The sequence below is a fragment of the Poecile atricapillus genome, chromosome 5, assembly GCF_030490865.1.
Source record: "Poecile atricapillus isolate bPoeAtr1 chromosome 5, bPoeAtr1.hap1, whole genome shotgun sequence".
NCBI classification, from domain to species: domain Eukaryota; kingdom Metazoa; phylum Chordata; class Aves; order Passeriformes; family Paridae; genus Poecile; species Poecile atricapillus.
The window spans coordinates 20,628,126-20,644,475 of record NC_081253.1 but is presented as its reverse complement, the minus strand read 5'-3'; the positions used below and the strand labels follow the sequence as shown (position 1 = coordinate 20,644,475).

Below are 16,350 nucleotides of genomic sequence, written 5' to 3'. Positions count from 1 at the left end.
CAACATACTAATGCACACTAAACATGCAAATGGATTATATGTATTTCTACAGGAAATTACTCAAGGCAATTGAGAGTGTAAAGTCAAACAAATTATCATCTATAATTGAAAACATGCAAGTAACTTTTAATTAAACATGACTCCTCTGCTGAAAAAAAATCCCCCACATTAAAATCTACTAAAAGGGAAGATAGCTAATGAGGAGGGGGAAGTGGGAGGGGAAGGAATGAACAAAACACTGTTTTGTGAAAAGGGCGTCCACAAAAAAAAAAATTTGGTAAGCAGACTTTTAAATGTATTTGTAACTTATTCTTGATTCAAAGCCCACATCAATTTCAAGCAAACATACATGCACGTAAAAAATTCAGGTTCTCAAACCACAAATAAGAGACCAGAACACTTATTTATGCAAGTAGTTGATTTGTTTAAAATGTCAAATATTAGACTGAGACAAGCAGGAAGAATTTTGAAGTTAAAATGACCAACATTATTAAAGATTAATATAGAGACATCTACAATCTAGTAAAAACTATACACAGAAAACCTTAAGCCAACCCCTAGAATTTTTAAGCCACAGTTGGAGACCCATCACAGAAAGGGCACCTAGCTGCCCAGGTCCCAAGACAGCTTAGTGAAGGAAAACCTCTTTAGCTGAGAACCTTTGTGCTCAAGTAAGCATTGCATATGGCACATCTAGATGTTAAAGGCTTGTTTAACCATTCAACAACCATCAAAACACTTTCAAAAAATCAAATGCATACTGTGTTCTTACTTTGCATATAGAAAAAGCAAGAGGGTAAACCGAATGTCTTGATCAAAACTGCAATAAGATGACTTTCATGAGATAGGTTTATATGACTCGTTTTTCTGCAGCTAGAAATCTCAATCGCTGCACAGCAGAGGTGGCACAACTTTAGGCATTCCACAGGGAGGAGCACAGGAATGTATTGACAGTCTATCTAATCCGTGACAACCCATTCCTCCCACTGTCATGTGGGAAAAAATAAGGGAATATGCAAGTTTCCAAAGGCCAGCTCAGAGCTTGCCCTACATTTGAACCTCAGTCAGCAAATTATCCTAGGGATAATGGTATTTCTGCTAGCAAAACCTCTTTTGCAACTATTCCTTGTATCAGTCCTTCATTAGGCTAAGTCTACTACACAAAATCCCCATTTGCCCAACCTAACACTATGACGTTTTCCCCACAGCCTGGCCAGCAAAATTTTTAGCATAGACTATGATTTTAGTGAGTAGAAGACCTAATAATTCTTAGGGAAAATAAATCAGTGGGAACACTGTAACCCCAAGTATGCAGTCTACATCTCAAGGCTCTCTCTGCAAGAAGAGGGGGTCTTTTTTCAGAACTGATGTTGAGCTGGAATTTGAAATACAGAGATCCCTAAAATTCAGGATAGTCTTCCAGCTGCAAACTGCACAGGCCACAATGTGAGCTATGTAAGCAGCAAGGATGAAAAACAAAACAGAAGTCATTACATGCTGTACCACAGGCTACAGAACCCATTTGCAAACAAAACTGTTCTATAACCACTGGAAAAAGCTGAATTTACAGAAAGCACAAGCCTATATCTTATCTTTCCGTATGTCTTTCCTTAGAACTGTGTTACAGTTTGTCACTTTTCTCAAAGTGGTCATCTATGTCTGCTTGCATTTCAGTGTCAATGTTGCAAAATGTCCCTTTCCCACCTCACACCAAAGTTGAAGACAAAATAAAGGGTGACAGTTACAAAGGATCTTACTGCATGGCAATATCATAGTTTGGTTTATTTTCTTTTAATCACTTAAGTAGAGGAAGAAAGAAATGCAGTAGGTGTCACATATTTGGATATCACTAAAATATTTAATAGTCATAGCTCATTTTAAAAAACTGAAAATGCCTTGGGTAGAAGCACTGTCATGAAAATTAACAATTAACCAAATGACTGCAAACAAAAGATAACGAAACATGGCAACACATAAAAAGGTGGCATCTGAAGAAGTGCTAAAGGGCTGGGTTTTGGTTTTCTTTTTTTTTTTTTTTTTAATTCATAATCTCAAAGAGAGAACAAACAACTAAACAACATGAAAACACTGGAGAAGGAGAAGATTAAAAATTGACAAAAAATAAATGGAATCTGTAAGTCTCTAGGGAATAAGCAATGCTGAGGAAAAAGATACATTTGGAAAAATTCAATGGAGACATCATCATAGAGCTAGAGACTGAGTAAAGCCTAGGAAGGAATAATCCTGATTATATTTGGAGTATACAACAATAAGCTTTCCACTGTCATCGTTTCTACCTCTGTATAGGTATCTGTGTAAGCTTAACTAGTGACAGTTTTTCTTAATGCAATGGAAAAATGTTCTTTTCTCAACAATTATCAAATGCTAGCAGGTAAAACTGATAATAAAAATCAGATTAGGTATGTTCTAGATACATATGAAAGACTGCATCATATAATTCTGTGCTCCAGAGAGCTCATACAAAGAAACAGGATGGCATTTCAAGTAATTTAAGAATAGTCATGAGATGCCTTTTTTTAGGGGTTGTTTTGTTTTGTTTTAATTATGACAAAAGATAGACATGACCACAGAGTGCAAACAGGAATGGATATAAATATTGAGGACAGATAGAAATCATCCAAGGTTCATGAAAGCAGGTCACAGAAGAGCCAAAGAAGTAACTCTGAAAACAAATTCTGGAGGGGAAATCAGAATAAATTTGTTAGTAGCATGTGATGCATTTGACTGTGGAATGTTTCTCTAAAAGCAGCACCCATTCAAAAGCCATTTGGCATGGATATTTAAAATGTGCAAAGACAAAACTTTACACTGCATACAACACAGACCAATAGCTCTTCAGTGAAGACACGGTGGAGAGATGGAGAGAGTGCAAGAAATCAGAGAAATGGAAATAAAGATCTCATTAAATAAAGACATCATTTTAGTTCCAAAAGAAGGGACAGAACTAATCCTACCCTTGAAGACTGATGGGGAAGAAGCATGAGATGCTTTTATTTATGCAGCATGCTCTACTGTTACACACCATTTTTACAGTACATAAACAGTTCACAGGTTTTTCTACAGTCTTGTCTGAAAAAGCAGGTACTGGTCATAGCAAGACACAGAAAACAAAGTACATGGAATATTTTGCCAGAGGCACTGGAAATTTTACTGTCCATTATTGCAATGAAATTAGTGTAATTAGACTGGTTTCACTTAAAACAAGAATAACCACAACTTACTGGAACTCTACCATCCTGTTTTATGTTTCCAAATATTTAATCCATGCTGCTGTTCTCTCACCATGAAGAGAATCTAACAAAGTAAGAATACCTTGCCCCCAGTTTTCTTATGCAGTCTGTGAGTAATGCCTAATGTAAATAGACAAGCACTGCTGTGGCAGTAAAAATTACAAGATTAAGGACCTGCTAAAGCAGGCAGCACATTCATGACCAGTAATGCAGCACAGCTTGAAAATAAAAGTAGTATCATTAAGAGATTTTCTTTCTATAGTACCAAAACTTTGCTATATGTTTCTATTTATTTTCATCATGCTGAGCATATTGATTTTGGGGACAGTCACAAGGGCATCTCCTTGAGCAAATTCTACTCACAATAAACAAAACATTCTAAAATATTCATTTAAAAACAACATATGCAATATAAAAATAGCATTCATTATTACTTAACAACTTTCAAAGAAAGAGTTCTTTTTTCCTTCTGTATTCTCCGGGATGTTGGAATAATAATTTTCATTTTTATATGCAGCAACAGCATTATCAGATAATGAAGATATGCATAGGTAGACTGAAATAAGTGTTTTACCAGTAAAGGTATACTTAAAAATCAACTAAATGTTAATTGGTGAAGAAAAAAACCAAAACCATGCTAACATTTGGCTTTAGCTGGGGACAAGAAAGAATAAACAGTCAATCACAGTCAAGTACCTATTTTGTTCTAGACATTTGATATTGTATTTATGTGTCCATACAACCACAGAAGATGAGCTTTGACAGTGTTCTGTCCCAGGGGAGCAAGCAAATTTAAAGTACCTCTCCATCTCCCTGCAGTAGCTACTTGCAACAGAACAGTTTCCCAGATTGTTTTTTGTAAGTTGTTCATTCCAACATTAAAAAGCAGAAACTTCATACTAGTAGTATGAATTACTTCATTAAATAAGAAGGGAAAATATAACTCAAGGTCTGCTTCAGGATATCTCAAGCATTCATTACATTCTATTCAATACAAATGAACCCAATTCTCATCCAAAGACTGTCCAGTTAATGGATACCTGGAAAGGAAATTCACCTATCATTTTGAAATGATACTCAGGTTAATGGTTTGGATGCCCATATAAAATCAGTGTCTTAGAGAATTCTTGTGGTAGGAAAGTATGTATTCCTACCATTGTGGGGGCTTGAAGCATCTGCAGTACTTCCTTTGCCTCACACCTTGTCATAACCTTAGTGTGCAAAGTTGACAAGAATTCACTCAAGTATCATTACTTATGGGCTGATTGGTAGCTTGTATCAGTCCTGAAGTCAAATACAAAGTAATTATTCAGAAAGTTTAAAAGGCAGAAAAATCCACATTCTCTTGTTAAAATAGGAAAAGTCTGTCTCTTAGAATAAAATTATACCAAGTACCTTCTGTATATGAGGTCAGATGCAGGTAACACCCTCTATAAGGCAACTCCATGTGGCAGATGTGTGTAAATACATCACAAAGAAACAAAAATCAAAGTTTTGATGTAAATTTCTATTATAATCTCAAAGCATATAATCTTCAACCATACCACAGCAACAGCACAAGTAAATGCCCCAGCTATTACACACTCAGATTATATGCAGCTCTTCCTTGATAACGCATTATGTAAAATGGGTACAGTAATCAACTCTGCTGCTGCAACAGTGTATTCAGACATATCTGCTTAATTGTCTACACTTTTACTACATTTCACTCCTTTAGCTCTGAAGAGAAAATGTGGTAAGAAATACTAAGTGATGGCATAGTTCTCACCACCTCCAACAGTGCAAGAATTATTTCCTTACTTCTTCATGATTGCTGGTTATCGAGCAAGATCTAAATGTCACAGATAAACCTAAGGAGAAACACCCAATAAACCCTTAAGCTGAGATCAACAAAGCTTCCATTAAATGCTAGCAGGAACAGAAGTGAGAAATGTAGAAAGAGAAACCATATTAATAAATCTGTGAAAGAGACAGACACTAGAAAACTGAGAAATGATGGCAGAAAGAAAAAAGGCATTTGAAAAATGTTTCATGCTTCCAGAGAGGATACAGGCTTGAAGGGTATTGGCAGAAAGGAAGAAAAGAGAAAATAAGTCTGTACTGAGCTTTTAATCTTTCCTTAATTGTACTGAGAGTCTCCAGCATTATCCCCAGAGAGAATTAAGCATAAAAGACTAAGTTACTCAAACAAGTTCCTTTATAACAAGTCCTTTCAGAACAGCATGACTTCTTTGAAGGACTCCATTTCTGAAAGATTAGGTCACACAAAAATCATATTATAATGCATATTTTTCTTATGCTAAAACAAAACTGTACCTGATTCCGCTAACCTGCACTCAGGAATATGTGGATAGGGTTCTGTGGGAATTAACAGAATAGAGTTTGTCTATTTTGGTTAATACTTCAAGAAAATGGTTTGTACTGGTAGTCAGAAAAGATAATTTTCAAAGGTCAAGAGAGTGGTGGTATGCAAAATTAGATAGAAATTACTTGGGAAATGGTCAGAAGTTAAAATGTCAGCAAGTTGAACTATATCAGTAAGTACTAGATGCAAGATGGCAAGGTTTCACTTTAAATGCTTATTATTTATCACCACACAACAACTGTTATATAAGCCTGGCTTAAAGCTATGCACATTATCTAGAAAGAAAAGATCATTTTATCAATGTAATTTGAAATTAACAGAAATAAAGTTCATTCAGAAGATATTCAGTGCGTAAACTGTGAGTTTCAGCTTTCTTTTGACTTCTTCACTTGGGATTTAACCAACAAAGTATTTTAAGCAGAGTTCAGAGGAAATACACACTAATGGTCGTATCTAATCAGGCATGGGATAAAGGATAAAGAAACCAAGCCTTAAGCACTACACCAGACTGATGGTATGAATCCACATACTCTGCTAAACCACTGGTATCAGCAACAGCCTGTAATAGAAATACAAGATGAAAAATAGAATTTTATGAACATCCAATTCATGACATAGTTCAAAAATGCATGAAACGTGCCTTAAAAGGCACCACATCTTATGTGATGTTCTTCAATATTTGTGGCATGAACAACTATTGACCAAAAGAAAAATATTTATCCATAAGCACACTTGCTTCCATAAATCTCCTTTAGATGTAAACATTTCTAAGGGCCAGCATGCACTTTCACATTCCTGGTAAACAGATTTCTAGGAATTTTGTTGCTCACTGAACTAATGGAATTTGAGCAATACCCACTAACCCTAAGAACTGTAACTGCTGGAGTTTTACTGCTCAGATTGAAATGAGGATTGATTCAAAAGCAAGCACATGGGCTATTTGGGGTTTTTGAATCTCTTTCTTTTCTTGATATCTGGGTCTGGCCATAATCAGCACAGATGACAGGCTGAGCTCTGTAATTCTTATTCTCTGCCACAGGAGAGATATTCCATATTTAGGTCTCAGTTTTCTGTATCTTCCTTTTTAAGTGTACCTCAGGGATGCCTAGAGTTTGTAAGGCTTTGATATAATTTCCCTCAGTACAAATACTGGGCTGACCATTGTGTTAAGCACCCCTGAACTACTTAGCCACAAAATAATTTGAGTGATTCCAGCCTCTTGCTCTCACGTTGTATCAGCTGTGTCAGTGGGTAGAAACTGTTACAGAACAGTTAAGGCTAAAGAGAATTGAACTCTACTGCCATCAGCCTGTGCTGCATATTATACAAGAAGAAAAAAGCAATTAGTAATTACCTGGGCTGAAATCTCATAATGCTCATTGATTTCAATATGGTAGTGTTTCACCACGGATGAAAAGTGGGGAGGAACCAGGCTAAGCTGCCTAATAGTCACTGAACTCTGATTATGACCAGGAAAAGATATCTATGAGAACTGTACTATCTAATGCAAGCAAAGGACACTTTTTTTTGAACCCATTTATTAATCCATATGCCTAAACAATTCATAATGTCCGAGCTTAAGTTGCTGAATGCCCATTCAAGGAAGTACTTACTAAGAATAGAAGAATTTACATTCCACTAAATAGGACCTGTATGGCTACATGAAAGTGAACATTTAAAAAATATTTTTATAAAATATTTTATAACTACACCAGACTGTGGGAATAAAAAGGAACAATACATACTACAATACAACAGCCTTGCTTTTAGCTTGTGTTAATCTGTTTAAGATCATCCACTTCCACAAACCTCATTGTCAATAATCTCTAAATTTTTTTAATTCTGGCAGGTTTAAGGTAATGGATTTTAAAAATGTCAATATTAAGACATATCCATTGATCCAAGAAATGGTATCAGATAATTTGCCACACCTATAACACAGTACAAGCAGAAAGCACCCATTGAAATGCAGAATGCAAGCACACTCTCTACAGCAATGCCTTGGAGGAACACACCATTTGTATCAATTGCTGTAAAGCAACAAAAAACCTCAAACTTCTAAGGGCTTACTATTTTTGTTAATAACCTGGAGACAAACAGGTTAGATAACCAAAATAGATAAATCTCTTGTGTAAGAAGAAAAAGTACAACTCATCTGAAAAGTGACAAAGGCCTGAGATGATAACACCAACCAGAAGATCAGGAAGGGTCCATCTCTGAAATAACCCATTCAAATACAGCCCCACAGCTAAAGATGGTCTGTGTTAAATCCTGAGAAGTAGAAGAAAAGCCCTACGCAGCCGATCACATTGGTATCCATTTCAAGGCAGGAAAGGACACTGCCAAGCACAAACAGCTAGAGCCAGAACTCCAGGCAATCTGACACTGAAGTTTGACAAGGCAAATTTAAATTTGCCTTGTAGCATATACACACACAATACATATCAGATACACAGCAGATTATATATGCATGCATATCTGAAAAAACATAATTCTCTTAGGCTTTTTTTCTCCTCTGTCACAGAGGAGAATGAGACACATATTTGATAGTAAAAAGTGTATCTGGGAAAAAAGCCAGAATCTATTTTATAAGCTTCAAATGTTATGATTCTTCTGAAAGACATTTTTACTTAATAAAAATGAACTAATGAAAGACCAGAAGTTTGTTTCCTGAAGTAATATTCATAGACTCCCAGTTGTGTTTTGCAATATATGTTTTTTGCCGTTTAGCACATCATGCTTAGAGATACCACATTTAATAATACAATCTGCTGAGGATGAAAAGTATTTTCTTTGCTAATAAAAAAGCTGGTTATAGAAAGTGCAAGTTTGGCAGTAAAGCTTCCAAGAAAAACTGCAGCCTGAAAAACATCTGCAGACTTTAAGTGTATACATTTCAGTTTGTCAGATGTTCTTCTGTAATTTAAATATTTTAAGAATCAATCAAAATACTTTATTTTCTTGGAAATTGGATGAATTCGTATTTTTCAACTTTACCTCTAACCATGATAAAATATGAGAAAACCAATAAAGTCATTACTTAACAGGAAGACTGACATGCTTTCCGGATGTTTCAATTCTTTTTTATCCAAGATAAATAAGTCAAGCTTTCTGCAATATTATTTGAGACCTTTTGAAGTGCTAATGAACATATAAACATTTATATGGACTGCAAATAGGAATGACAATACATTTTTGCACAGCGTCTGGTATAGCAGGATTCAACAGCGGGTTCAAGCAGATGGTCATTATTATTGTGATATGGAATAGCACCTAAGAGAAATTACATGATAGGATGGTTTAAGAGAAGTCACATCTACACAGTCCTATTCCACCTCTGCATGATGATCAGTGTCGGAGTCACAAAATGTTGCTTTTGAAATAGATTCAGAATAAATCAGGAGCCTGAGATGCAAATCAGTTGTAGTGATGACACACAAGAACATGCACCAGGAAAGTTTGCTGCAGAGAGACATGAGGAAGGATCAAGGCCTTTCCAATCAGCTTATTATTTCTCAATATTTTCAGGTGCTTAAGAGGTGTCTGAAGCTCCAGTGACTGTCACCTTGAACCAAGGATAACAACAAAGAAAGGGACACTCAGAGTTAAAACTAACTGGATCTTCTCCAAGAATTCTGCCTCATTGATAATACTGAAAATCATAATAATGGCACAGTAAATAATCTGAAACAGAGCAGACAATTACTGATTATGATTTTTTCAGTCACAATACTATTATTTAGCAAAGGATTTATCACAGCAAGACTCTACCAAAACATTTGAAGGCTTTCATCAGTACATATCACACCAAGAGAAATGCCGCATTACTGAAGGGAAAAAATCTTGTTCCTAGATAAGCTTTTCCACTACCCGTTATAAATACACCTACCAATGGCCAAGAAGGTTACCTTAGGAGATAAAATGTCATAAACAGCGTTCACAAAATCTGTATCCTTAAAATATGAAGTGATTAACAAAACCAAATTAAAGCAGCAGTCACTGTGGTGCTATGGTGACAAACATGGCTGGTTCTGACGTATGTTTGGCTACCAAAGGGTAAATGCTGCTTCACGCTCATTTAAATCTGCTCTACCAGACAGAGCATCACTCATTAAAATTAGAAATGAATGACAAAGAAAAACAAGAGGAAGAAAAACTAAAAGCATGTTATGAAGATGATCAAAACCAATGTAACAGCAGTACCAAAGGCCAGAATCTGCTCCCATGTAGCTTCTAGTGTATTAAATCAGTTGCGTTGTATTCACTTGAAATATGTTCAATTCATACCAGCAAAACTGGGAGCATTATCTGGAACTTTTTCTTGGTATAATAACAATTCTGGAATCTTTCCCTGCTGCTCACTTGCATGCTTTCCTAGTATCAACATAAGGTATGAAGGTGGGATGTTAGCTATTTTCACAGCTTTCTTCACATCTAACCAATTCTGTGTTTACTGTCATATTCTAAAACTGGGCACAGGGATTTTTTATATTCCTCCTCCTTCCATTTGGTCCGACAGGAAAAAAAAAAAACCAATCATCACTTCATTTTTCAGTGTCTCTCACACTAGCTCTGTGCCTTTGCATAAAATTTGTATTTGTTACCAGCTGAAATTTGCAGACAACATAAAGCAACAGATTCCACACAATTGGATCCTTCTGATGCCTTAAGTTTTAGCTTTTATATTTTTCAGATCAGTACTTCTTTAGTGCATAACTCTAAAACTCCACAGACTGTCAGCTACTGTTCTCCCATTTTACTCAAACAAAACAATTTCTCTAGGCCTGAAACTCAAGGACACCTCATTTTCTCAGGCACCAAAAAATGTGAACAACAGTGAAGTAGGAGGCAAACTGGGGCAATGTGACTCCATTATCTGAAGCATTAATGGGACAATTAACCTCTGATATGCAAACAGACCAAACTTATATCTGTCTGAAAAACCTGTGACAGCTGTCCATCTTGGGTGTGGTCTTTATGAGACTCCTGCATTGCCCAAGGTGTACCCTTTGAATGTTTTTCAATAAATACCTACTTTTATCCTTTAACTCTGTCTAGCCCCTGTTCTAGGTAGCCTCTCCAGGCATCACTTCCACATCTCTCTTCTGTGTTGTATTCTGTATCTGATAACATGGAATGATTCTTCCTTATTCTGACAAGATGGCTATTTGGGAGGTTGGTGAACACAGTATTCCAGGTACATTGAAAATGCAGGCTACCACTATTTGATCACTTTCACATTTCTCAAATATAATCCCATTAGAGAGAGAAATCATCAAGGAATCATTTGAGCAGTCAATGGAGAGAGTGACATGAAGCGGGTAAAGACAGCAGAGTGTTCCATGACCACCTTTTTATACTTCTGTGGGTCTCCAAGCACTTGAGTATTTTAAATCATATGATCACCCATCCTGCAAAGCTAAATATTCTGTATTTTATTAACTATAGTTTTATACCTCTACTATGTTTGCCTATGGGAAATCAGTAAATCAGGGCAGAGACTTCTGCAATTGATTACTGCGCAATAAATAGGCAGAGTGGTACACCATAAATCAAGGTGATAGTTTAGGGGCTGGACATTAATCTGATTTTTTCTTTGATTCCTTCCCTTCCAATATTTCATTTCTCAGATCAAGTTTAATCTCTCACTCAAATGAACTAGAAAGAATTTCTGGTATGGAATACTCATTGGTAAAAAGGTATATTAGAAAGTACTGACATTTACGTGAGATTCCTAATACTCCTTAAACATGTTAAAGTGTTCAGAAGCCTACTAGAGAAGCAAGAACATTCTCATGTAACAATGCAATGTGTATTTTCCAACAGCCTAAGGCAAGGAAAAGGCTGCATCTCTGAAATGCTGCCTACTGCATTACACTGCAAAACACCACACGAGATGCAGCAACATCCTTTGATAAACAATGCACTTACAATATGATCAAATTGATAAAAACAAATTAAAGTCCTTCCATATTTATTTTCATTACTGTATTTTTACGGTGCCTTCTGCCTACTGCCATAATCTCAGGACATAAAATGAAGCATAAAATGATATTATACCTTGATATAAGAGGTGTGATTAGATATACCTTAAAGTGACAAACTGATATCCCAGACAATTCCAGTGGTCTCAACTCTGATGAACTTAAGCCTTATTCAGAAACCCCACAGACCAGTGCTACAGCACCCCCTTTCATACATGTACCTTCCACATAGCAGTCCAATGAAACAGTGTGTAAAACTTCTATTCTGCCAGATCTGGTTTTAAATTACCTCATTAAAACCTAACACTCACAGTGCTCAGAAAACAGAGGGAGTAAGAAAGCCGCTTCTCCCAAAGCTATCGTTACAGAGCACTTCAGTCTGCTGAGGGCTACTGAATCAACAGCAGATGGGCAAAAGCAGGAAGCAAGTTACACTACAGTTTATCAGTTTACACGATGTGTAAGTACTGCTGAATAGGGATTAAAAAAAAAAAATTCATTCTGACCTTACAGGGGCCAAGTCTCCCTCTCCAAAGTCACAGCATAACGAAGTAATAGCTGCTCTTCATTTACTCAAGTGTTTCTCAAGGCATGTTCAGAAACTTCTAACACAGCCTTATTGCACACAAAAGGAAATTGGTTATTTGTATGTTATCCAAGGAAGGCTGAGTAATACACTGTGGTAGGAAAGACCTCTAAAAATAAGTCACCTCTCAGCAGATTCACTCCCTTCCTGTCTGGGTTTGAATCAAGTTTGCAACTGCATGAAAGGACAAAGCTTGAGAATGAACTATGGAGAACTTCTGTAATGATCACACCACTCAAATACATTCATCTCCCTCCTACTCCGTTTAAAAGAATCCAGTTATTAGGGGTGGAGCAAGGTAGTGACCCAACAGGATGTGCGTTACCAGAGTTCCTCATGTGTAGCCTTCAGCTTTCATGTTTATTTTTGGATGTATTTTCCTTTGTGCTTTGAAGTAGTTGTTCTGGCAAGGTGGCTAGCACTGCAATCACTTATACATGCTAAGGAAGGAAAGCAAGCCCTCATCAACACAAATAGTATTTTTTTCCCTACAGAATCCTAGAGTATCTTGGAAGTCTACAGTGTTGTAACAGTAATGAGTTACTTTTTTTCATGTTTATTAGTGCTCTTCATACACCGAAGCCAGTGATAATCGGTGCACAAAGGAACATCACCAGTGATCCCCATAATCTACTAGTTCTTCTTCAGGGAACAGTGTTCAGCTGTGTGAGAATTTAGTGTGAGATTTCATCATTTTTAATCCACTGTAACAGAACTGATAGACGAGTCTCCAAGGATGAGTAACAGAGAAGATCAACAGATGTTCCCCAACAGGATGCTACTTCAACAGACACAGTCATTAGAGAAAAAACTGGTCCATTTTAACTGGTAATTGTTATCAGGACAGTGTCATTTGTTTTGACCAGCATCCCCTGACTGATAGATATGAAGGTCACAGAAAATCTTTCTGTTCTAAAAGGGCTTACTAAATATGGGGCTGCATGTATTACAGAAGGATCTTACTGCATTTTTGATAAAGAATATCCTATCTTTTCCTCAGAGAGTATTTAAAGTTATAAAACTAGCCAATTAATACTGACCAAAAAAAAAAGTCAGTTTAGTAGCAGCTATCTCTTACTGGTATAGGCACAACTCCAGTCATACTCATATAAATTAATACCTTTGCTATATATTGTGCATTAAACACACCAATAAAACACATCTAATCTGGGAATCATCCTACCAATATGACTGCTTCTTAGAGCAATACAGCTAATACAGGATAAGTTACTTCTCAATTTAAACAAAACTCAGAAAAGTCTGCAAATTCGCAGTATGACATTTCAGAGATCCTGAAAAGTCTTTCTAAACTTACAATTAAAATAGATAACAATAGAAACAATTAAAATAGATAATCTTGCTCTCAAAATCTAGTTTTAGGACATATACTAAAACTTTCATAAGCAGCATAATGGATATGTACTTGTCTTTCAAAGAGCTACATAGATTTGAGGTACAAAATATTTGTTGCAAATGTGAACCTCATCAGTAGACTTCAGGATTAACCAATTGTTAGTGTTAAGAAGGATACTTCACAGCTTTTAGTCCTAGCATTTCAGATTAGTTGCACAGTAAATTAAAGTCAATACTGAATCAATTTCTGTTGGTTCATTTTGCAAGATTACATTCACAATCTAAAAATAAGAAAAAATATTTTAAATTGCAGTATTGAATTTTCTTTCTTCATAGGCCAAAAATCCTTATTTGGTTAACAGAGTTTTGATTTTTTCTCCCCCTTAAAACAAGGAAATAAATTTCCCCAAACATGAATTTTTCGGGGAAAAACAAACAAATGAAAAAATAACATATATTGTATTTTTGCACTTCTATTATCATTCATAAAAATTCTACATACATAACATCAGTTAACCATTTTAAGGATACTATCCCTACAATTAATTTCAGTTGTTCTTATACTACAGTATTAAATTATTTTGGAATTATTCAACTTTTTTCTTTTCTGGATAAACTACTTCTTTTTATGAATTAAATTCTTTTATGTGGAGAGCTGAAATTTGCCCACAGTAGATTTTAGCTTTTATAATATCTGGAATGTAATGAACTGACATTGTTGCCTTTCCCCATTTTTCAATATGTATTAAATTTCAATATGTATCAAATAACTGCGATCCATTTTTGACTTTGTATGGGTTTTCATTAAACACAATTAAAATCTGAATGACACGTAAGAATTAACAGTTTCCTCATACAGACCTTGTCACAGTGAAGATATATGAACCATAGGATAAGACAGAAAGAACAATGCAGCATCCAAAACGTAAAAAAAGTCTCCCTTTAGAAATGTATTTATTTTTCTTCAACTAACAATAATATTAACAAAAATATACTGCTGGAGCTACAGCTAATATATTTTGAGAAAAATTTCTTACGTAATTTTCCATCTATTTTGAACATTCTCTGTTTATCACGTTAGCTGCAGTTTATGCAGACTTCAGGATTAGCAGGTTGCAAGGAAATAAATACAACCTTGAAAAAATGGACAATTTTTTTATATCTGAGACCAAGCAGCAAAGCTGTATTTCATTGAATAATTTTCTACTCACTGAGAGCACAGGGATAGCCTCCTTGAAAGAAAGCACATCAAAATATATGAGAAGTCCACTATAAAATGGCACAAAAGGCAAAGAAGCACCACAGTCTAAACTGTGGTCTATGACTGACACCTGCAGTATTTGTGAAATGTTCTACTGTCCAATTTCATAAAAGCTGCAACACACAAGGTGTGTGTAAAGCTGCCTATAATCACTCCAGTACTTCTAACACATATCAGTTTCCCCAAAAGCATCTATCATCAAAAAACTCAGCAAAATCATCAAAAGTGCTAGAAACAAAATTGTATTAAAGAGCAAATTATGTTGAAATTTTTGTTTTAAAACAACTTTAAATATAACATTTAAAAATTTTAAAAGGGAATCTGCCCACCTTTAATCCCCCCACCTTTAAGAACAACAACAATCTCTGAATGCTTACCATGAAATTCATATGCATTGGAGAAATGACTGTGCTTATACCAATTAAAAGATAATTTTTAAAAGAAGATTTAAAAACCACAGAAACCTTAAATTTTATTTATTCCCCATCATTATCTTGTAAAACACTATCTACATTATCAAATTTCTGACTACTGGCAAGTCCTGCATACATTAAAACAGATGAGACCACTGACACATTTAATCTTTTCATGCCAAGGCCTAAAACTACAATGCAGCTGCTGTAGCAAAAAAAAAAATTCATCTGAACTGCAAAAAAAATATTGCCTTATCAAATTTGCTGCAAAACTTCAGTAGTATTTTAATTTAGCTGTAGAACTTGCCAAAAACAGTACAAATCCTGACTATGCAATTCAAAGAATGATGTCTGATATTGTCAAGGCATTCAATGGCAAGCACGTTTCACTCACACAGCGGTCATCAGTGCCTTGGTCACACTGTGCCATTAACTATGCTCAAGGTAACATCTGTAGGCAGGTGATGAAAGTGGTGTTTCCTCCATCAGTGTAGATAGCTGTGAATTTGACTTTTTTTTTATACTGACTTCAGAACTGCCTTAGAACAATTATTTGGTGTATAATACTGCTTTTTCTCAGGAAAAAAGAAAATTAAAAAAAAATCCATCTGTCTGCAGTTAGAAGCTGAACTACAGTGTTAGAACCAGCACCTATTTCTTAAATACAGTTAGTGTCCCTAGACCTGCAACTTTAGGGCACTGTCACACCATCTGGCAGCTCTGCACAACACCTACACTTGTACAGTCACCATTTCAAACAAGGTGGCAGTACAAATTGGCAATAGTGTTGGCCAGGCCAACAGGATGCCTTCCAGTTCCAACATCACTTTTCAAATCCAATGTAATGCTTGCAAAAATGCAAACAGATTCAAGTTCAGTAACTTTCTGCAGCAACACATTAATGAAGTCTTCTCTGCATGGATACCAAAGTACAGAAGACTACAGAATGAGGAACTTCAGCAATATGCTCTCCACAAAGGAGTTTTAAGGGAATTCACATGTAATGTAAAGTAAGTTCATTTTTAAGTGATCTTGATCCATCTGCAAATTCTAAAACACTTTCAGCTGGTGATGAGACAGGAGTAAAGGAGAATAATTTAAAATTTCAGAGTATAGTAAGAATAGACTCTCCTCATA

General features: G+C 35.6%; 1 protein-coding gene across 2 annotated transcripts in view; it reads right to left on the bottom strand.

The window, feature by feature from the left end:
• The window catches only part of RAPGEF4 (Rap guanine nucleotide exchange factor 4), a 147,144-nt gene that overhangs the window by 109,194 nt on the left and 21,600 nt on the right, over positions 1–16,350 (bottom strand). The window contains exons 1-2 of one of the 2 annotated variants that reach the window (XM_058840360.1): positions 12,311–12,427; positions 12,107–12,215 (exon numbers count right to left, since the gene is read on the bottom strand). The exons of the other annotated variant lie outside the window; for it this stretch is intronic. The gene's annotated coding sequence lies outside the window, so the exon portion shown is untranslated. Of the gene's footprint in view, positions 1–12,106; positions 12,216–12,310; positions 12,428–16,350 lie in introns of those variants that run through there. 2 annotated transcript variants of the gene reach the window in all.